At 46.2% G+C, this 25,281-nt stretch overlaps 1 protein-coding gene across 1 annotated transcript in view; it reads left to right on the forward strand.

The window, feature by feature from the left end:
- Positions 1–25,281, forward strand: part of prkd1 (protein kinase D1) — a 746,050-nt gene that overhangs the window by 462,561 nt on the left and 258,208 nt on the right. The gene's annotated exons all lie outside the window — the stretch shown is intronic.

Here is a 25,281-nt window from a genome sequence, read left to right on the forward strand (position 1 = left end):
TTAATCTACTGGAGACACTGGGTTAATCTACAGGAGACAATGGGATTTATCTACATGTGGCACTGGGTTTAATCTACAGATGCCACTGGGGTGAATCTACAGGAGACACTGGGGCTAATCTACAGGAGACACTCGGGTTAATATATAAAACACACTGGGGTTAATCTATAAGAGACACTGGGGTTAATCTACAGGATACACTGGGGTTAATTTACAGGAGACATTGGGGCAAATCTACAGGGGACACTGGCGTTAATCTACAGGAGACATTGTGTTAAATCTACAGGAGAAACTGGGGTTAATCTACAGGAGAAATTGGGGTTAATCTACAGGAGACACTGGGGTTAAGTAACAGTTGACAATGGGGTTAATCTACAGGAGACACTGCCGTTAATCTACAGGAGACACTGGGTCTAATCTACAGAAGACACTGGGATTAATCTACAGGAGGCGCTGGTATTAATCTACAGGTGACACTGGGGTTAATCTCCAGGAGACCCAGAGATTAATCTACAGGAGACATTGGGGTTAATCTACAGGAGACACTGGGGTTAATCTACAGGAGAGACTGGGGTTAATGTACAGGAGACACTGGGGTTAATCCACATGAGACACTGGGGTTAATCTACAGTAGACAATTGGGTTAATCTACAGGAGACACTTGGGCTGATTTACAGGAGACACTGGGGTTAATCTCTAAGAGACACTGGGATTAAACTATAGGAGACACTGGGGTTAATCTAGAGGAGACACTGGGATTGATCTACAGGAGACACGGGTTAATCTACTGGAGGCACTGGGGTTGAGCTACAGGAGCCACTGGGGTTAATCTACAGGAGACAATGACGTTAATCTACAGGAGACACTGGGTCTAATTTACAGAAGACACTGGGGTTAATCTACAGGAGGCACTGGTATTAATCTACATGTGACACTGGGGTTAATCTCCAGGAGACACTGGGGTTAATCTACAGGAGACACTGGGGTTAAATTACAGGAGACACTGGGGTTAATCTACAGGAGACACTGAGATTAATCTACAGGAGGCACTGGGGTTAATCTACAGGAGGCACTGGGGTTAATCTACAGGAGGTTTGGGGTTAATCTACAGGAGACACTGGGGTTACTCTACAGGAGACACTGGGGTTACTCTACAGGAGACACTGGGATTAATCTACAGGAGGCACTGGGGTTAATCTACAGGGGACACTGGGGTTAATCTACAGGAGGCACTGGGGTTAATCTACAGGAGGCACTGGGGTTAATCCACAGGAGTTCTGGGGTTAATCCACAGGAGGCACTGGGGTTAATCTACAGGAGACATTGGGTTAAATCTACAGGAGCCACTGGGGCTAATCTACAGGAGACACTGGGGTTAATCTACAGGAGACACTGGGATTAATCTACAGGAGACTCTGGGGTTAATTTACAGGAGGCACTGGGGTTAATCTACAGGAGACATTGATGTTAATCTACAGGAGACACTGGGGTTAATCTACAGGAGCGACTGGGGTTAATGTACTGGAGACACTGGGGTTAATCCACAGGAGACATTGGGGTTAATCTACAGTAGACAATGGTGTTAATCTGCAGGAGGCACTGGGGTTAATCTACTGGAGACACTGGGGTTAATCTACAGGAGCCACAGGGGTTAATCTACAAGAGACAATGGGATTTATCTAAACGTGGCACTGGGTTTAATCTACAGATGGCACTGGGGTTGATCTACAGGAGACACTGGGGCTGATTTGCAGGAGACACTGGGGTTAATATATAAGAGACACTGGGGTTAATCTATAAGAGAAACTGGGGTTAATCTACAGGAGACACAGGGTCTAATTTACAGGAGACACTGGGGTTAATTTACAGGCGGCACCGGGCGTAAATCTACAGGAGACACTGGCGTTAATCTGCAGGAGAAAATGGGCTTAATCTACAGGAGACACTGGGTTTAATCTACAGGGGACACTGGGGTTAATCTACAGGAGACACTGGGGTTAATCTACACTAGACAATGGGGTTAATCTACAGGAGGCACTTTGATTTATCTCCACATGGCACTGAGTTTAATCCACAGATGGCACTGGCGTTAATCTACAGGAGACACTGGGGCTGATTACAAGAGACACTGGTGTTAATCTCTAAGAGACACTGGGATTAAACTACAGGACACACTGGGGTTAATCTAGAGGAAACACTGGGGTTAATCTAGAGGAGACACTGGGATTAATCTACAGGAGACACGGGCTAATCTACAGGATGCACTGGGGTTAATCTACAGGAGGCACTGGGGTTAATCCACCGGAGACACTGGCGTTAAATCTACAGGAGACACTGGGTCTAATCTACAGAAGACACTGGGGTTAATCTACAGGAGGCACTGGTATTAATCTACAGGTGACACTGGGGTTAATCTCCAGGAGACACTGGGGTTAATCTCCAGGAGACACTGGGGTTAATCTACAGGAGACACTGGGGTTAAATTGCAGGAGACACTGAGATTAATCTACAGGAGACATGGGTTAATCTACAGGAGGCACTGGGGTTAAATTGCAGGAGACACTGGCTCTAATCTACAGAAGACACTGGGGTTAATCTACAGGAGGCACTGGTATTAATCTACAGGTGACACTGGGGTTAATCTCCAGGAGACACTGGGGTTAATCTCCAGGAGACACTGGGGTTAATCTACAGGAGACACTGGGGTTAAATTGCAGGAGACACTGAGATTAATCTACAGGAGACATGGGTTAATCTACAGGAGGCACTGGGGTTAATCTACAGGAGACACTGGGGTTACTCTACAGGAGTCACTGGGGTTACTCTACAGGAGACACTGGGATTAATCTACAAGAGGTAATGGGGTTAGTCTACAGGGGACACTGGGGTTAATCTACAGGAGGCACTGGGGTTAATCTACAGGAGGCACTGGGGTTAATCTGCAGGAGACATTGGGTTAAATCTACAGGAGCCACTGGGGTTAATCTACAGGAGATACTGGGGTTAATCTACAGGAGACACGGGGGTTAAGTTACAGGTGACAATGGGGTTAATCTACAGGAGACACTGGGATTAAGCTACAGGAGACTCTGGGGTTAATTTACAGGAGGCACTGGTGTTAATCTACAGGAGACATTGAGGTTAATCTGCAGGAGATAATGGGATTAATCCATAGGAGGCACTGGGGTTAATGTACAGTAGACACTGGGGTTAATCTACAGGAGAGAATGGGGTAAATCTACAGGAGACACTGGGGTTAATCTACAGGAGAAACTGGGGTTAATGTACAGGAGACACTGGGGTTAATCCACAGGAGACACTGGAGTTAATCTACAGTAGACACTGGGGTTAATCTACAGGAGGCACTGGGGTTAATCTACAAGGAACACTGGAGTTAATCTAGAGGAGACACTGGGTCTAATCTACAGAAGACACTGGGGTTAATCTACAGGAGGCACTGGGGTTAATCTACTGGAGACACTCGGGTTAATCTACAGGAGACAATGGGATTTATCTACAGGAGACATTGGGGTTAATCTACACTAGACACTGGGGTTAATCTACAGGAGGCACTTTGATTTATCTCCGCGTGGCACTGAGTTTAATCCACAGATGGCACTGGCGTTAATCTTCAGGAGACACTGGGGCTGATTTACAGGAGACACTGGGGTTAATCTCTAAGAGACACTGGGATTAAACTACAGGAGACACTGGGGTTAATCTAGAGGAGACACTGGGGTTAATCTAGAGGAGACACTGGTATTAATCTACAGGTGACACTGGGGTTAATCTCCAGGAGACACTGGGGTTAATCTACAGGAGACACTGGGGTTAAATTACAGGAGACACTGAGATTAATCTACAGGAGACATGGGTTAATCTACAGGAGGCACCGGGGTTAATCTACAGGAGACAATGGGATTTATCTACATTTGGCACTGGGTTTAATCTACAGATGGCACTGGGGTTAATCTACAGGAGGCACTGGGGCTAATCTACAGGAGACATTGGGGCTGATTTACAGGAGACACTGGGGTTAATATATAAGAGACACTGGGGTTAATCTATAAGAGAATGTGAGGTTAATCTACAGGAGATACTGGGTCTAATCTACAGGAGACACTAGGGCTGATTTACAGGAGACACTGGGGTTAATTTATAACAGACACTGGGGTTAATCTATAAGAGAAACTGGGGTTAATCTACAGGAGACACTGGGGTTAATCTACAGGAGGCACTGTGGTTAAACTACTGGAGATACTGGGGTTAATCCATTGGAGACACTGGGGTTAATCTACAGGAGCCATAGGGGTTAATCAACAGGAGACAATGGGATTTATCTACACGTGGCACTGGGTTTAATCTACAGATGGCACTGGGGTTAATCTACAGAAGACACTGGGGCCTTTCTACAGGAGACACTGGGGCTGATTTACAGGAGACACTGGGGTTAATATATAACAGACACTGGGGCTGATTTACAGGAGACACTGGGGTTAATATATAACAGTCACTGGGGTTAATCTACAGGAGGCACTGGGGTAAATATACAGGTGGCACTGGGGTTAATCTATATGAGACAATGCGTTTAGTCTACAGGAGACACTGGGGTTAATCTACAGGAGGCACTGGGGTTAATCTCCAGGAGACACTGGGGTTAATCTCCAGGAGACACTGGGGTTAATCTAGGGGAGACACTGGGGCTAATCTACAGGAGACACTGGGATTAATCTACAGGAGACACTGGAGTTAATTTACAGGAGACATTGGGTTAAATTTACAGGAGACACTGGCGTTAATCTACAGGAGTCACTGGGGTTAATCTATAGGAGACACTGGGGTTAAATTACAGGTGACAATGGGGTTAATCTACAGGAGACACTGGGCCTGATTTACAGGAGACACTGGGGTTCATATATATGAGACACTGGGGTTAATCTATAAGAGAAACTGGGGCTAATCTACAGGAGACACTGGGGTTAATCTCCAGGAGGCACTGGGGTTAATCTACAAGGGACACTGGAGTTATTCTACAGAAGGCACTCGGGCTAATCTACAGGTGAAACTGGAGTTAATCTACAGTAGGCACTGGGGTTAATTTGCAGGAGGCACTGGGGTTAATCTACACGTGGCACTGGTGTTAATCTACAGGGGACACTGGAGTTAATCTACAGTAGGCACTGGGGTTAATTTGCAGGAGGCACTGGGGTTAATCTACAGGGGACACTGGGGTTAATCTACATGAGGCAATGGGGTTATTCTACAGGAGACACTGGGGTTAATCTACAGGAGACACTGGGGTTAATCTACAGGAGGCACTGTGGTTAAACTACTGGAGACACTGGGGTTAATCTACAGGAGCCACAGGGGTTAATCAACAGGAGACAATGGGATTTATCTACACGTGGCACTGGGTTTAATCTACAGATGGCACTGGGGTGAATCTACAGAAGATTCTGGGGCCTTTCTACAGGAGACACTGGGGCTGATTTACAGGAGACACTGGGGTTAATATATAACAGACACTGGGGCTGATTTACAGGAGACACTGGGGTTAATATATAACAGTCACTGGGGTTAATCTACAGGAGGCACTGGGGTAAATATACAGGTGGCAGTGGGGTTAATCTATATGAGACAATGCGTTTAGTCTACAGGAGACACTGGGGTTAATCTACAGGAGGCACTGGGGTTAATTTACTGGAGGCATTGGGGTTAATCTCCAGGAGACACTGGGGTTAATCTAGGGGAGACACTGGGGCTAATCTACAGGAGACACTGGGGTTAATCTACAGGAGACACTGGAGTTAATTTACAGGAGACATTGGGTTAAATTTACAGGAGACACTGGCGTTAATCTACAGGAGTCACTGGGGTTAATCTACAGGGGAGACTGGGGTTAATCTACAGGAGACACTGGGTTTAATTTACAGGAGATACTGGGGTTAATCTACAGGAGACATTGGGGTTAATCTACAGGAGACACTGGGGTTAATCTACAGGATGCACTGTGGTTAATCTACGGGAGACACTGGAGCTAATCTGCAGGAGGCACTGGGGTTAATTTGCAGGAGGCACTGGGGTTAATCTACAGGGGACACTGGGGTTAATCTACATGAGGCAATGGGGTTATTCTACAGGACACACTGGGGTTAATCTACAGGAGACTCTGGGTTAATCTACAGGGGACACTGGGGTTAATCTACAGGAGACACTGGGTTTAATTTACAGGAGATACTGGGGTTAATTTACAGGAGACACTGGGGCTAATCTACAGGGGACACTGTCTTAATCTACGGGAGGCACTGGGGTTAATTTACAGGGGGCACTGGGGTTAATCTAAAGGGGACACTGGGGTTAATCTGCAGGAGGCACTGGGGTTAATCTACAGGAGACAGTGGGGTTAATCTATGGGAGACACTGGGGTAAATCTACAAATGACACTGGGTTTAATCTGCAGGAGACACTGGGTTAATGTACAGCAGACCCTGGGGTTAATCTACAGGAGACATTTGGTTAAATCTACAGGAGACACTGGGGTTAATCTATAGGAGACACTGGGGTTAATCTACAGGAGACAATGGGATTAATCTGCAGGAGACACTGGGGTTCAGTTACAGGTGACAATGGGGTTAATCTACAGGAGACACTGGGATTAATCAACAGGAGACTCTGGGGTTAATCTACAGGAGACACTGGAGTTAATCTACAGAAGACACTGGGGTTAATCTACAGAAGACACTGGGGTTAATCTACAGGAGACATTGGGGTTAATCTACAGGAGACACTGAGGTTAATCTACCGGATACACTGTGGTTAATCTACGGGAGACACTGGGGCTAATCTACAGGAAGCACTGGGGTTAAGTTACAGGTGACAGTGGGGTTAATCTACAGGAGACACTGGTGTTAATCTACAGGAGACATTACGTTAAATCTATAGGAGACACTGGGTTTAATCTACAGGATACACTGTGGTTAATCTACGGGAGACACTGGGGCTAATCTACAGGAGGCACTTGGGTTAATTTACAGGAGACACTGGGGTTAATTTACAGCAGACCCTGGGGGTACTCTGCAGGAGGCCCTGGGGTTAATCTGCAGGAGACACTGGGGTTAATCTACAGGAGACACTGGGGTTAAGTTACAGGTGACAATGGGGTTAATCTACAGGAGACACTGGTGTTAATCTACAGGAGACATTGCGTTAAATCTACAGGAGACACTGGGTTTAATCTGCAGGAGACACTGGGGTTAATCTACAGGAAACACTGGGATTAATCTGCAGGGGACAAGGGGATTAATCCACAGGAGACAATGGGGTTAATCTGCAGGAGACACTGGAGTTTACCCACAGGAGACACGGGTCAATCTATATTAGACACTGGGGTTAATCTACAGGAAGCACTGGGGTTAATCTACTGGAGCCACAGGTGTTAATCTACAGGAGACATTCGGATTTATCTACACGTGACACTGGGTTTAATCTATAGATGGCACTGGGGTTAATCTACTGGAGACGCTGTGGCTAATCTACAGGAGACACTGGGGCTGATTTACAGGAGTCACTGGGGTTAATCTACAAGAGACACTGGGGTTAATCTATAAGAGAAACTGAGGTTAATCTACAGGAGACACTGGGGTTAATCTACAGGAGACACAGGGGTTAATCGACAGGAGTCACTGGGGTTAATCTACAGGGGACACTGGAGTTAATTTATAGAAGGCACTGGGGCTAATCTACAGGGGACACTGGGGTTAATCTACAGGAGACTCTGGGTTTATCTACAGGGGATACTGGGGTTAATCTACAGGAGACACTGGGTTTAATTTACAGGAGATACTGGGGCTAATCTACAGGGGACACTGGGCTTAATCTACGGGAGGCACCGGGGTTAATTTACAGGGGGCACTGGGGTTAATCTAAAGGGGACACTGGGGTTAATCTGCAGGAGGCACTGGGGTTAATCTACAGGAGACACTGGGGTTAATCTACGGGAGACACTGGGGTTAATCTACAGGAGACATTTGGTTAAATCTACAGGAGACACTGGGGTTAATCTATAGGAGACACTGGGGTTAATCTACAGGAGACAATGGGATTAATCTACAGGAGACACTGGGGTTCAGTTACAGGTGACAATGGGGTTAAACTACAGGAGACACTGGGATTACTCTACAGGAGACTCTGGGGTTAATCTACAGGAGACACTGGTGTTAATCTACAGAAGACACTGGTGTTAATCTACAGGTGACATTGGGGTTAATCTACAGGAGACACTGAGGTTAATCTACCGGATACACTGTGGTTAATCGACGGGAGACACTGGGGCTAATCTACAGGAGGCACTGGGGTTAATTTACAGGAGACACTGGGGTTAATTTACAGCAGACCCTGGGGGTAATCTACAGGAGGCACTGGGGTTAATCTACAGGAGACACTGGGGTTAATCTACAGGAGACACTGGGGTTAAGTTACAGGTGACAGTGGGGTTAATCTACAGGAGACACTGGTGTTAATCTACAGGAGACATTGCGTTAAATCTATAGGAGACACTGGGTTTAATCTACAGGATACACTGTGCTTACTCTACGGAGACACTGGGCTTAATCTACGGGAGGCACTGGGGTTAATCTACAGGAAACACTGGGGTTTATCTACAGGAGACACTGGGTTTAATCTACCGGAGACATTGGGGTTAATCTACAGGAGACACTGGGGTTAATCTACAGGATATACTGTGGTTAATCTACGGAAGACACTGTAGCTAATCTACAGCAGGCACTGGGGTTAATTTACAGGGGGCACTGGGGTTAATCTAAAGGGAACACTGGGGTTTATCTGCAGGAGGCACTGGGGTTAATCTACAGGAGGCACTGGGGTTAATCTACAGGAGACACTGGGGTTAATCTACAGGAGACACTGGGTTAATCTACAGCAGACCCTGGGGTTAATCTAGAGGAGGCATTGGCGTTAATCTACAGGAGACATTTGGTTAAATCTACAGGAGACACTGGTGTTAATCTATAGGAGACAATGGGATTAATCTGCAGGAGACACTGGGGTTCAGTTACAGGTGACAATGGGGTTAATCTACAGGAGACACTGGGATTAATCTACAGGAGACTCTGGGGTTAATCTACAGGAGACACTGGAGTTAATCTACAGAAGACACTGGGGTTAATCTACAGGAGACATTGGGGTTAATCTACCGTATACACTGTGGTTAATCGACGGGAGACACTGGGGTTAATCTACAGGAGGCACTGGGGTTAATTTACAGGAGACACTGGGGTTAATTTACAGCAGACCCTGGGGGAAATCTACAGGAAGCACTGGGGTTAATCTACAGGAGACACTGGGGTTAATCTATAGGAGACACTGAGGTTAAGTTACAGGTGACAGTTGGGTTAATCTACAGGAGACACTGGTGTTAATCTACAGGAGACATTGCGTTAAATCTATAGGAGACACTGGGTTTAATCTACAGGATACACTGTGGTTAATCTACGGGAGACACTGGGGCTAAACTACAGGAAGCACTTGGTTTAATTTACAGGAGACACTGGGGTTAATTTACAGCAGACCCTGGGGGTAATCTACAGGAGGGCCGGGGGTTAATCTACAAGAAGCACTGGGGTTTATCTACAGGGGTCATTGAGGTTAATCTACAGGAGGCACTGGGGCTAATCTACAGCAGGCACTGGGGCTGATTTACAGGAGACACTGGGGTTAATATAAAAGAGACACTGGGGTTAATCTATAATAGAAACTGGGGTTAAACTACAGGAGACACTGTGGTTAACCTACTGGAGGCACTGGGGTTAATCTACAAGGGACACTGGAGTTAATCTACAGAAGGCACTGGGGCTAATCTCCAGGGAACACTGGAGTTAATCTACAGTAGGCACTGGGGTTAATTTGCAGGAGGCACTGGGGTTAATCTACAGGTGGCACTGGAGTTAATCTACAGGTGGCACTGGAGTTAATCTACAGTAGGCACTGGGGTTAATTTGCAGGAGGCACTGGGGTTAATCTACAGGGGACACTGGGGTTAATCTACATGAGGCAATGGGGTTATTCTACAGGAGACACTGGGGTTAATCTACAGGAGACTCTGGGTTAATCTACAGGGGACACTGGGGTTAATCTACAGGAGACACTGGGTTTAATTTACAGGAGATACTGGGGTTAATTTACAGGAGACACTGGGGCTAATCTACAGGGGACACGGGGCTTAATCTACGGGAGGCACTGGGGTTAATCTACAGGAGACACTGGGGTTTATCTACAGGAGACACTGGGGTTAATCTACAGGAGACATTGGGGTTAATCTACAGGAGACACTGGGGTTAATCTACAGGATACACTGTGGTTAATCTACAGGAGACACTGGAGCTAATCTACAGGAGGCACTGGGGTTAATTTACAGGGGGCACTGGGTTTAATCTAAAGGGGACACTGGGGTTAATCTGCAGGAGGCACTGGGGTTAATCTACAGGAGACACTGGGTATAATCTACGGGAGACACTGGGGTTAATCTACAGGAGACACTGGGTTTAATCTACAGGAGACACTGGGTTAATCTACAGCAGACCCTGGGGTTAATCTACAGGGGGCATTGGCGTTAATCTACAGGAGACATTAGGTTAAATCTAAAGGAGACACTGGGGTTAATCTATAGGAGACACTGGGGTTAAGTTACAGGTGACAGTGGGGTTAATTTGCAGCAGACCCTGGGGTTAATCTACAGGAGGCACTGCGGTTAATCTACAGGAGACATTGAGTTAAATCTACAGGAGACACTGGGCTTAATCTACAGGATACACTGTGGTTAATCTACGGGAGACACTGGGGCTAATCTACAGGAGGCACTGGGGTTAATTTACAGGAGACACTGGGGTTAATTTACAGCAGACCCTGGGGGTAATCTACAGGAGGCACTGGGGTTAATCTACAGGTGACACTGGGGTTAAGTTACAGGTTACAGTGGGGTTAATCTACAGGAGACACTGGTGTTAATCTACAGGAGACATTGCGTTAAATCTATAGGAGACACTGGGTTTAATCTGCAGGATACACTGTGGTTAATCTACGGGAGACACTGGGGCTAATCTACAGGAGGCACTTGGGTTAATTTACAGGAGACACTGGGGTTACTTTACAGCAGACCCTGGGGGTAATCTACAGGAGACACTGGGTTTAATCTACAGGAGACACTGGGTTAATCTACAGCAGACCCTGGGGTTAATCTACAGGAGGCATTGGCGTTAATCTACAGGAGACATTTGGTTAAATCTACAGGAGACACTGGGGTTAATCTATAGGAGACACTGGGGTTAATCTGCAGGAGACACTGGAGTTTATCCACAGGAGACACGGGTCAATCTATATTAGACACTGGGGTTAATCTACAGGAAGCACTGGGGTTAATCTACTGGAGCCACAGGTGTTAATCTACAGGAGACATTCGGATTTATCTACACGTGACACTGGGTTTAATCTATAGATGGCACTGGGGTTAATCTACAGGAGTCACTGTTGCTAATCTACAGGAGACACTGGGGCTGATTTACAGGAGTCACTGGGGTTAATCTACAAGAGACACTGGGGTTAATCTATAAGAGAAACTGAGGTTAATCTACAGGAGACACTGGGGTTAATCTACAGGAGACACTGGGGTTAATCGACAGGAGTCACTGGGGTTAATCTACAGGGGACACTGGAGTTAATTTATAGAAGGCACTGGGGCTAATCCACAGGGGACACTGGAGTTAATCTACAGGAGGCACTGGGGTTAATCTACAGGAGATACCGGGGTTAATCTACGGGAGACACTGGGGTTAATCTACAGGAGACACTGGAGTAAATCTACAGGAGACACTGGGGTTAATCTACAGGAGACACTGGAGTTAATTTTACAGCAGACCCTGGGGTTAATCTAAAGGAGGCACTGCGGTTAATCTACAGGAGACATTGAGTTAAATCTACAGGAGACACTAGGTTTAATCTACAGGATATACTGTGGTTAATCTACGGGAGACACTGGGGCTAATCTACAGGAGGCACTGGGGTTAATTTACAGGAGACACTGGGGTTAATTTACAGCAGACCCTGGGGGTAATCTACAGGAGGCACTGGGGTTAATCTACAGGAGACCCTGGGGTTAATCTACAGGAGAAACTGGGGTTAAGTTACAGGATACACTGTGGTTAATCTACGGGAGACACTGGGGCTAATCTACAGGAGGCACTGGGGTTAATTTACAGGAGACACTGGGGTTAATTTACAGCAGACCCTGGGGGTAATCTACAGGAGGGACTGGGGTTAATCTACAGGAGACACTGGGGTTAATCTACTGGAGACACTGGGGTTAAGTTACAGGTGACAATGGGGTTAATCTACAGGAGACACTGGCATTAATCTACAGGAGACTCTGGGATCAATCTACAGGATACACTGGGGTTAATCTACGGGAGACATTGGGGTTAATCAACAGGAGACACTGGGGTTAATCTACTGGAGCCACAGGGGTTAATCTACAGGAGACACTGGGATTTATCTACACGTGGCACTGGGTTTAATCTACAGATGGCACTGGGGCTGATTTACAGGAGACACTGGGGTTAATCTATGAGAGACACTGGGGTTAATCTATAAGAGAAACTGTGGTAAATCTACAGGTGACAGAGGGTTTAATCTACAGGAGGCACTGGAGTTAATCTACAGGGGACACTGTAGTTAATCTACATAAGGCACTGGGGCTAATCTACAGGAGGCACTGGGGTTAATTTACAGGAGACACTGGGGTTAATTTACAGCAGACCCTGGGGGTAATCTACAGGAGGCACTGGGGTTAATCTACAGGAGACACTGGGGTTAATCTACAGGAGACACTGGGGTTAAGTTACAGGTGACATTGGGGTTCATCTACAGGAGACACAGGTGTTAATCTACAGGAGACATTGCGTTAAATCTACAGGAGACACTCGGTTTAATCTAAAGGAGACACTGGGGTTAATCTACAGGAGACACTGGGATTAATCTGCAGGAGACAATGGGATTAATCCACAGGAGACAATGGGATTAATCCACAGGAGACACTGGGGTTAATCTACAGGAGACAATGGGGTTAATCTACAGGAGAGAATGGGGTTAATCTACAGTAGACACTGGGGTTAATCTGCAGGAGACACTGGAGTTAATCCACAGGAGACACGGGTCAATCTTTATTCGACACTGGGGTTAATCTACAGGAGGCACTGGGTTTAATCTACTGGAGCCACAGGTGTTAATCTACAGGAGACATTCGGATTTAACTACACGTGGCACTGGGTTTAATCTACAGATGTCACTGGGGTTAATCTACAGGGGAGACTGGAGTTAATCTACAGAAGGCACTGGAGCTAATCTACAGGGGACACTGGAGTTAATCTACAGGAGGCACTGGGGTTAATCTACAGGAGACACTGGGGTTAATCTATAAAATACACCGGGGTTAATCTATAAGAGAAACTGGGGTTTATCTACAGGAGACAGAGGGATTAAACTACAGGAGGCACTGGGGTTAATCTACAGGGGATACTGGAGTTAATCTACAGAAGGCACTGGGGCTAATCTACGGGACACAATGGGGTAAATCTACAGGAGACACTTGAGTTAATCTACAGGAGACACTGGGTTTAATCTACAGGATACACTGTGGTTAATCTACGGGAGACACTGGGGCTAATCTACAGGAGGCACTGGGGTTAATTTACAGGAGACACTGGGGTTAATTTACAGCAGACCCTGGGGGTAATCTACAGGAGGCACTGGGGTTAATCTACAGGAGACACTGGGGTTAATCTACAGGAGACACTGGAGTTAATCTATAGGAGACACTGGGGTTAAGTTACAGGTGACAATGGGGTTAATCTACAGGAGACACTGGCACTAATCTACAGGAGACTCTGGGGTCAATCTACAGGAGACACTGGGGTTAGTCTACGGGAGACACTGGGGTTAATCAACAGGAGACACTGGGGTCGATCTACTGGAGCCACAGGGGTTAATCTACAGGAGACACTGGAGTTTATCTACACGTGGCACTGGGTTTAATCTACAGGTGGCACTGGTGCTGATTTACAGTAGACACTGGGGTTAATCTATAACAGACACTGGGGTTAATCTATAAGAGAAACTGGGGTTAATCTACAGGAGACACAGGGGTTAATTTACAGGCGGCACCGGGGGTAAATCTACAGGAGACACTGGGGTTAATCTGCAGGAGACAATGAGCTTAATCTACAGGAGACACTGGGTTTAATCTACAGGGGACACTGGGGTTAATCAACAAGAGACACTGGGGTTAATCTACACTAGACACTGGGGTTAATCTAGAGGAAACACTGGGGATAATCTAGAGGAGACACTGGCATTAATCAACAGGTGACACGGGTTAATCTACAGGATGCACTGGGGTTAATCTACAGGAGACACTGGCGTTAATCTACAGGAGACACTGGGTCTAATCTACAGAAGACATTGGGGTTAATCTACAGGAGACACTGGGGTTAATCTACAGGTGACAATGGGGTTAATCTACAGGTGACAATGGGGTTAGTCTACAGGAGACACTGGGATTAATCTACAGGAGACTCTGGGGTTAATTTACAGGAGGCACTGGTGTTAATCTACAGGAGACATTGGGGTTAATCTGCAGGAGAAAATGGGATTAATCCATAGGAGACACTGGGGTTAATCTACAGGAGACACTGGGGCTAATCTACAGGAGACATTGGGGCTGATTTACAGGAGACAGTGGGGTTAATATATAAGAGACACTGGGGTTAATCTATAAGAGAATGTGGGGTTAATCTACAGGAGACACTGGGTCTAATCTACAGGAGACACTAGGGCTGATTTATAGGAGACACTGGGGTTAATATATAACAGACACTGGGGTTAATCTATAAGAGAAACTGGGGTTAATCTACAGGAGACACTGGGGTTATTCTACAGGAGGCACTGTGGTTAAACTACGGTAGACACTGAGTTTAATCTACAGGGGACACTGGGGTTAATCTACAGGAGACAGTGGGGTTACTCTACAGGAGTCACTGGGGTTACTCTACAGGAGACACTGGGATTAATCTACAAGAGGTAATGGGGTTAATCTACAGGGGACACTGGGGTTAATCTACAGGAGGGACTGGGGTTAATCTACAGGAGGCACTGGGGTTAATCTACAGGAGGCACTGGGGTTAATCTGCAGGAGACATTGGGTTAAATCTACAAGAGCCACTGGGGTTAATCTACAGGAGACACTGGGGTTAATCTACAGGAAACACGGGGGTTAAGTTACAGGTGACAATGGGGTTAATCTACAGGAGACACTGGGATGAAGCTACAGGAGACTCTGGGGTTAATTTACAGGAGGCACTGGTGTTAATCTACAGGAGACATTGGGGTTAATCTGCAGGAGATAATGGGATTAATCCATAGGAGACACTGGGGTTAATGTACAGGAGACACTGGGGTTAATCTACAGGAGAGAATGGGGTAAATCTACAGGAGACACTGGGGTTAATCTACAGGAAACACGGGGGTTAAGTTACAGGTGACAATGGGGTTAATCTACAGGAGACACTGGGATTAAGCTACAGGAGACTCTGGGGTTAATTTACAGGAGGCACTGGTGTTAATCTACAGGAGACATTGGGGTTAATCTGCAGGAGATAATGGGATTAATCCATAGGAGACACTGGGGTTAATGTACAGGAGACACTGGGGTTAATCTACAGGAGAGAATGGGGTAAATCTACAGGAGACACTGGGGTTAATCTACAGGAAACACGGGGGTTAAGTTACAGGTGACAATGGGGTTAATCTACAGGAGACACTGGGATTAAGCTACAGGAGACTCTGGGGTTAATTTACAGGAGGCACTGGTGTTAATCTACAGGAGACATTGGGGTTAATCTGCAGGAGATAAATGGGATTAATCCATAGGAGACACTGGGGTTAATGTACAGGAGACACTGGGGTTAATCTACAGGAGACAATTGAGTTAATCTACAGGAGACACTGGGTTTAATCTACAGGATACACTGTGGTTAATCTACGGGAGACACTGGGGCTAATCTACAGGAGGCACTGGGGTTAATTTACAGGAGACACTGGGGTTAATTTACAGCAGACCCTGGGGGTAATCTACAGGAGGCACTGGGGTTAATCTACAGGAGACACTGGGGTTAATCTACAGGAGACACTGGAGTTAATCTACAGGAGACACTGGGGTTAAGTTACAGGTGACAATGGGGTTAATCTACAGGAGACACTGGCACTAATCTACAGGAGACTCTGGGGTCAATCTACAGGAGACACTGGGGTTAGTCTACGGGAGACACTGGGGTTAATCAACAGGAGACACTGGGGTCAATCTACTGGAGCCACAGGGGTTAATCTACAGGAGACACTGGAGTTTATCTACACGTGGCACTGGGTTTAATCTACAGGTGGCACTGGTGCTGATTTACAGTAGACACTGGGGTTAATCTATAACAGACACTGGGGTTAATCTATAAGAGAAACTGGGGTTAATCTACAGGAGACACAGGGGTTAATTTACAGGCGGCACCGGGGGTAAATCTACAGGAGACACTGGGGTTAATCTGCAGGAGACAATGGGCTTAATCTACAGGAGACACTGGGTTTAATCTACAGGGGACACTGGGGTTAATCAACAAGAGACACTGGGGTTAATCTACACTAGACACTGGGGTTAATCTAGAGGAAACACTGGGGATAATCTAGAGGAGACACTGGCATTAATCAACAGGTGACACGGGTTAATCTACAGGATGCACTGGGGTTAATCTACAGGAGGCACTGGGGTTAATCTACCGGAGACACTGGCGTTAATCTACAGGAGACACTGGGTCTAATCTACAGAAGACATTGGGGTTAATCTACAGGAGACACTGGGGTTAATCTACAGGTGACAATGGGGTTGATCTACAGGTGACAATGGGGTTAGTCTACAGGAGACACTGGGATTAATCTACAGGAGACTCTGGGGTTAATTTACAGGAGGCACTGGTGTTAATCTACAGGAGATATTGGGGTTAATCTGCAGGAGAAAATGGGATTAATCCATAGGAGACACTGGGGTTAATCTACAGGAGACACTGGGGTTAATCTACAGGAGACACTGGGGCTAATCTACAGGAGACATTGGGGCTGATTTACAGGAGACAGTGGGGTTAATATATAAGAGACACTGGGGTTAATCTATAAGAGAATGTGGGGTTAATCTACAGGAGACACTGGGTCTAATCTACAGGAGACACTAGGGCTGATTTATAGGAGACACTGGGGTTAATATATAACAAACACTGGGGTTAATCTATAAGAGAAACTGGGGTTAATCTACAGGAGACACTGGGGTTATTCTACAGGAGGCACTGTGGTTAAACTACAGTAGACACTGGGTTTAATCTACAGGGGACACTGGGGTTAATCTACAGGAGACAGTGGGGTTACTCTACAGGAGTCACTGGGGTTACTCTACAGGAGACACTGAGATTAATCTACAAGAGGTAATGGGGTTAATCTACAGGGGACACTGGGGTTAATCTACAGGAGGGACTGGGGTTAATCTACAGGAGGCACTGGGGTTAATCTACAGGAGGCACTGGGGTTAATCTGCAGGAGACATTGGGTTAAATCTACAAGAGCCACTGGGGTTAATCTACAGGAGACACTGGGGTTAATCTACAGGAAACACGGGGGTTAAGTTACAGGTGACACTGGGGTTAATCTACAGGAGAGAATGGGGTAAATCTACAGGAGACACTGGGGTTAATCTACAGGAAACACGGGGGTTAAGTTACAGGTGACAATGGGGTTAATCTACAGGAGACACTGGGATTAAGCTACAGGAGACTCTGGGGTTAATTTACAGGAGGCACTGGTGTTAATCTACAGGAGACATTGGGGTTAATCTGCAGGAGATAATGGGATTAATCCATAGGAGACACTGGGGTTAATGTACAGGAGACACTGGGGTTAATCTACAGGAGAGAATGGGGTAAATCTACAGGAGACACTGGGGTTAATCTACAGGAAACACAGGGGTTAAGTTACAGGTGACAATGGGGTTAATCTACAGGAGACACTGGGATTAAGCTACAGGAGACTCTGGGGTTAATTTACAGGAGGCACTGGTGTTAATCTACAGGAGACATTGGGGTTAATCTGCAGGAGATAAATGGGATTAATCCATAGGAGACACTGGGGTTAATGTACAGGAGACACTGGGGTTAATCTACAGGAGACAATTGAGTTAATCTACAGGAGACACTGGGTTTAATCTACAGGATACACTGTGGTTAATCTACGGGAGACACTGGGGCTAATCTACAGGAGGCACTGGGGTTAATTTACAGGAGACACTGGGGTTAATTTACAGCAGACCCTGGGGGTAATCTACAGGAGGCACTGGGGTTAATCTACAGGAGACACTGGGGTTAATCTACAGGAGACACTGGAGTTAATCTACAGGAGACACTGGGGTTAAGTTACAGGTGACAATGGGGTTAATCTACAGGAGACACTGGCACTAATCTACAGGAGACTCTGGGGTCAATCTACAGGAGACACTGGGGTTAGTCTACGGGAGACACTGGGGTTAATCAACAGGAGACATTGGGGTCAATCTACTGGAGCCACAGGGGTTAATCTACAGGAGACACTGGAGTTTATCTACACGTGGCACTGGGTTTAATCTACAGGTGGCACTGGTGCTGATTTACAGTAGACACTGGGGTTAATCTATAACAGACACTGGGGTTAATCTATAAGAGAAACTGGGGTTAATCTACAGGAGACACAGGGGTTAATTTACAGGCGGCACCGGGGGTAAATCTACAGGAGACACTGGGGTTAATCTGCAGGAGACAATGGGCTTAATCTACAGGAGACACTGGGTTTAATCTACAGGGGACACTGGGGTTAATCAACAAGAGACACTGGGGTTAATCTACACTAGACACTGGGGTTAATCTAGAGGAAACACTGGGGATAATCTAGAGGAGACACTGGCATTAATCAACAGGTGACACGGGTTAATCTACAGGATGCACTGGGGTTAATCTACAGGAGGCACTGGGGTTAATCTACCGGAGACACTGGCGTTAATCTACAGGAGACACTGGGTCTAATCTACAGAAGACATTGGGGTTAATCTACAGGAGACACTGGGGTTAATCTACAGGTGACAATGGGGTTGATCTACAGGTGACAATGGGGTTAGTCTACAGGAGACACTGGGATTAATCTACAGGAGACTCTGGGGTTAATTTACAGGAGGCACTGGTGTTAATCTACAGGAGACATTGGGGTTAATCTGCAGGAGAAAATGGGATTAATCCATAGGAGACACTGGGGTTAATCTACAGGAGACACTGGGGTTAATCTACAGGAGACACTGGGGCTAATCTACAGGAGACATTGGGGCTGATTTACAGGAGACAGTGGGGTTAATATATAAGAGACACTGGGGTTAATCTATAAGAGAATGTGGGGTTAATCTACAGGAGACACTGGGTCTAATCTACAGGAGACACTAGGGCTGATTTATAGGAGACACTGGGGTTAATATATAACAGACACTGGGGTTAATCTATAAGAGAAACTGGGGTTAATCTACAGGAGACACTGGGGTTATTCTACAGGAGGCACTGTGGTTAAACTACTGGAGACACTGGGGTTAATCTACAGTAGACACTGGGGTTAATCTACAGGAGGCACTGTGGTTAATCTACTGGAGACACTGGGTTAATCTACAGGAGACAATGGGATTTATCTACATGTGGCACTGGGTTTAATCTACAGATGGCACTGGGGTGAATCTACAGGAGACACTGGGGCTAATCTACAGGAGACACTCGGGTTAATATATAAAACACACTGGGGTTAATCTATAAGAGACACTGGGGTTAATCTACAGGATACACTGGGGTTAATTTACAGGAGACATTGGGGCAAATCTACAGGGGACACTGGCGTTAATCTACAGGAGACATTGTGTTAAATCTACAGGAGAAACTGGGGTTAATCTACAGGAGAAATTGGGGTTAATCTACAGGAGACACTGGGTTAAGTAACAGTTGACAATGGGGTTAATCTACAGGAGACACTGCCGTTAATCTACAGGAGACACTGGGTCTAATCTACAGAAGACACTGGGATTAATCTACAGGAGGCACTGGTATTAATCTACAGGTGACACTGGGGTTAATCTCCAGGAGACCCTGAGATTAATCTACAGGAGACACTGGGGTTAATCTACAGGAGAGACTGAGGTTAATGTACAGGAGACACTGGGGTTAATCCACATGAGACACTGGGGTTAATCTACAGTAGACAATGGGGTTAATCTACAGGAGACACTGGGGCTGATTTACAGGAGACACTGGGGTTAATCTCTAAGAGACACTGGGATTAAACTATAGGCGACACTGGGGTTAATCTAGAGGAGACATTGGGATTAATCTACAGGAGACACGGGTTAATCTACTGGAGGCACTGGGGTTGAGCTACAGGAGCCACTGGTGTAAATCTACAGGAGACAATGACGTTAATCTACAGGAGACACTGGGTCTAATTTACAGAAGACACTGGGGTTAATCTACAGGAGGCACTGGTATTAATCTACATGTGACACTGGGGTTAATCTCCAGGAGACACTGGGGTTAATCTACAGGAGACACTGGGGTTAAATTACAGGAGACACTGGGGTTAATCTACAGGAGACACTGAGATTAATCTACAGGAGGCACTGGGGTTAATCTACAGGAGGCACTGGGGTTAATCTACAGGAGACACTGGGGTTACTCTACAGGAGACACTGGGGTTACTCTACAGGAGACACAGGGATTAATCTACAGGAGGCACTGGGGTTAATCTACAGGGGACACTGGGGTTAATGTACAGGAGGCACTGGGGTTAATCTACAGGAGGCACTGGGGTTAATCCACAGGAGTTCTGGGGTTAATCCACAGGAGGCACTGGGGTTAATCTACAGGAGACATTGGGTTAAATCTACAGGAGCCACTGGGGCTAATCTACAGGAGACACTGGGGTTAATCTACAGGAGACACTGGGATTAATCTACAGGAGACTCTGGGGTTAATTTACAGGAGGCACTGGGGTTAATCTACAGGAGACATTGATGTTAATCTACAGGAGACACTGGGGTTAATCTACAGGAGCGACTGGGCTTAATGTACTGGAGACACTGGGGTTAATCCACAGGAGACATTGGGGTTAATTTACAGTAGACAATGGTGTTAATCTGCAGGAGGCACTGGGGTTAATCTACTGGAGACACTGGGGTAAATCTACAGGAGCCACAGGGGTTAATCTACAAGAGACAATGGGATTTATCTAAACGTAAAACTGGGTTTAATCTACAGATGGCACTGGGGTTGATCGACAGGAGACACTGGGGCTGATTTGCAGGAGACACTGGGGTTAATATATAAGAGACACTGGGGTTAATCTATAAGAGAAACTGGGGTTAATCTACAGGAGACACTGGGTCTAATTTACAGGAGACACTGGGGTTAATTTACAGGCGGCACCGGGCGTAAATCTACAGGAGACACTGGGGTTAATCTGCAGGAGACAATGGGCTTAATCTACAGGAGACACTGGGTTTAATCTACAGGGGACACTGGGGTTAATCTACAGGAGACAGTGGGGTTACTCTACAGGAGTCACTGGGGTTACTCTACAGGAGACACTGGGATTAATCTACAAGAGGTAATGGGGTTAATCTACAGGGGACACTGGGGTTAATCTACAGGAGGGACTGGGGTTAATCTACAGGAGGCACTGGGGTTAATCTACAGGAGGCACTGGGGTTAATCTGCAGGAGACATTGGGTTAAATCTACAAGAGCCACTGGGGTTAATCTACAGGAGACACTGGGGTTAATCTACAGGAAACACGGGGGTTAAGTTACAGGTGACAATGGGGTTAATCTACAGGAGACACTGGGATTAAGCTACAGGAGACTCTGGGGTTAATTTACAGGAGGCACTGGTGTTAATCTACAGGAGACATTGGGGTTAATCTGCAGGAGATAATGGGATTAATCCATAGGAGACACTGGGGTTAATGTACAGGAGACACTGGGGTTAATCTACAGGAGAGAATGGGGTAAATCTACAGGAGACACTGGGGTTAATCTACAGGAAACACGGGGGTTAAGTTACAGGTGACAATGGGGTTAATCTACAGGAGACACTGGGATTAAGCTACAGGAGACTCTGGGGTTAATTTACAGGAGGCACTGGTGTTAATCTACAGGAGACATTGGGGTTAATCTGCAGGAGATAATGGGATTAATCCATAGGAGACACTGGGGTTAATGTACAGGAGACACTGGGGTTAATCTACAGGAGAGAATGGGGTAAATCTACAGGAGACACGGGGGTTAATCTACAGGAAACACGGGGGTTAAGTTACAGGTGACAATGCGGTTAATCTACAGGAGACACTGGGATTAAGCTACAGGAGACTCTGGGGTTAATTTACAGGAGGCACTGGTGTTAATCTACAGGAGACATTGGGGTTAATCTGCAGGAGTTAAATGGGATTAATCCATAGGAGACACTGGGGTTAATGTACAGGAGACACTGGGGTTAATCTACAGGAGAGAATGGGGTAAATCTACAGGAGACACTGGGGTTAATCTACAGGAAACACGGGGGTTAAGTTACAGGTGACAATGGGGTTAATCTACAGGAGACACTGGGATTAAGCTACAGGAGACTCTGGGGTTAATTTACAGGAGGCACTGGTGTTAATCTACAGGAGACATTGGGGTTAATCTGCAGGAGATAATGGGATTAATCCATAGGAGACACTGGGGTTAATGTACAGGAGACACTGGGGTTAATCTACAGGAGAGAATGGGGTAAATCTACAGGAGACACTGGGGTTAATCTACAGGAAACACGGGGGTTAAGTTACAGGTGACAATGGGGTTAATCTACTGGAGACACTGGGATTAAGCTACAGGAGACTCTGGGGTTAATTTACAGGAGGCACTGGTGTTAATCTACAGGAGACATTGGGGTTAATCTGCAGGAGATAAATGGGATTAATCCATAGGAGACACTGGGGTTAATGTACAGGAGACACTGGGGTTAATCTACAGGAGACAATTGAGTTAATCTACAGGAGACACTGGGTTTAATCTACAGGATACACTGTGGTTAATCTACGGGAGACACTGGGGCTAATCTACAGGAGGCACTGGGGTTAATTTACAGGAGACACTGGGGTTAATTTACAGCAGACCCTGGGGGTAATCTACAGGAGGCACTGGGGTTAATCTACAGGAGACACTGGGGTTAATCTACAGGAGACACTGGAGTTAATCTACAGGAGACACTGGGGTTAAGTTACAGGTGACAATGGGGTTAATCTACAGGAGACACTGGCACTAATCTACAGGAGACTCTGGGGTCAATCTACAGGAGACACTGGGGTTAGTCTACGGGAGACACTGGGGTTAATCAACAGGAGACACTGGGGTCAATCTACTGGAGCCACAGGGGTTAATCTACAGGAGACACTGGAGTTTATCTACACGTGGCACTGGGTTTAATCTACAGGTGGCACTGGTGCTGATTTACAGTAGACACTGGGGTTAATCTATAACAGACACTGGGGTTAATCTATAAGAGAAACTGGGGTTAATCTACAGGAGACACAGGGGTTAATTTACAGGCGGCACCGGGGGTAAATCTACAGGAGACACTGGGGTTAATCTGCAGGAGACAATGGGCTTAATCTACAGGAGACACTGGGTTTAATCTACAGGGGACACTGGGGTTAATCAACAAGAGACACTGGGGTTAATCTACACTAGACACTGGGGTTAATCTAGAGGAAACACTGGGGATAATCTAGAGGAGACACTGGCATTAATCAACAGGTGACACGGGTTAATCTACAGGATGCACTGGGGTTAATCTACAGGAGGCACTGGGGTTAATCTACCGGAGACACTGGCGTTAATCTACAGGAGACACTGGGTCTAATCTACAGAAGACATTGGGGTTAATCTACAGGAGACACTGGGGTTAATCTACAGGTGACAATGGGGTTGATCTACAGGTGACAATGGGGTTAGTCTACAGGAGACACTGGGATTAATCTACAGGAGACTCTGGGGTTAATTTACAGGAGGCACTGGTGTTAATCTACAGGAGATATTGGGGTTAATCTGCAGGAGAAAATGGGATTAATCCATAGGAGACACTGGGGTTAATCTACAGGAGACACTGGGGTTAATCTACAGGAGACACTGGGGCTAATCTACAGGAGACATTGGGGCTGATTTACAGGAGACAGTGGGGTTAATATATAAGAGACACTGGGGTTAATCTATAAGAGAATGTGGGGTTAATCTACAGGAGACACTGGGTCTAATCTACAGGAGACACTAGGGCTGATTTATAGGAGACACTGGGGTTAATATATAACAGACACTGGGGTTAATCTATAAGAGAAACTGGGGTTAATCTACAGGAGACACTGGGGTTATTCTACAGGAGGCACTGTGGTTAAACTACTGGAGACACTGGGGTTAATCTACAGTAGACACTGGGGTTAATCTACAGGAGGCACTGTGGTTAATCTACTGGAGACACTGGGTTAATCTACAGGAGACAATGGGATTTATCTACATGTGGCACTGGGTTTAATCTACAGTTGTCACTGGGGTTAATCTACAGGAGACACTGGGGCTAATCTACAGGAGACACTCGGGTTAATATATAAAACACACTGGGGTTAATCTATAAGAGACACTGGGGTTAATCTACAGGATACACTGGGGTTAATTTACAGGAGACATTGGGGCAAATCTACAGGGGACACTGGCGTTAATCTACAGGAGACATTGTGTTAAATCTACAGGAGAAACTGGGGTTAATCTACAGGAGAAATTGGGGTTAATCTACAGGAGACACTGGGTTAAGTAACAGTTGACAATGGGGTTAATCTACAGGAGACACTGCCGTTAATCTACAGGAGACACTGGGTCTAATCTACAGAAGACACTGGGATTAATCTACAGGAGGCACTGGTATTAATCTACAGGTGACACTGGGGTTAATCTCCAGGAGACCCTGAGATTAATCTACAGGAGACATTGGGGTTAATCTACAGGAGACACTGGGGTTAATCTACAGGAGAGACTGAGGTTAATGTACAGGA

This window comes from Carcharodon carcharias, chromosome 20, assembly GCF_017639515.1.
Source record: "Carcharodon carcharias isolate sCarCar2 chromosome 20, sCarCar2.pri, whole genome shotgun sequence".
NCBI classification, from domain to species: Eukaryota; Metazoa; Chordata; class Chondrichthyes; order Lamniformes; family Lamnidae; genus Carcharodon; species Carcharodon carcharias.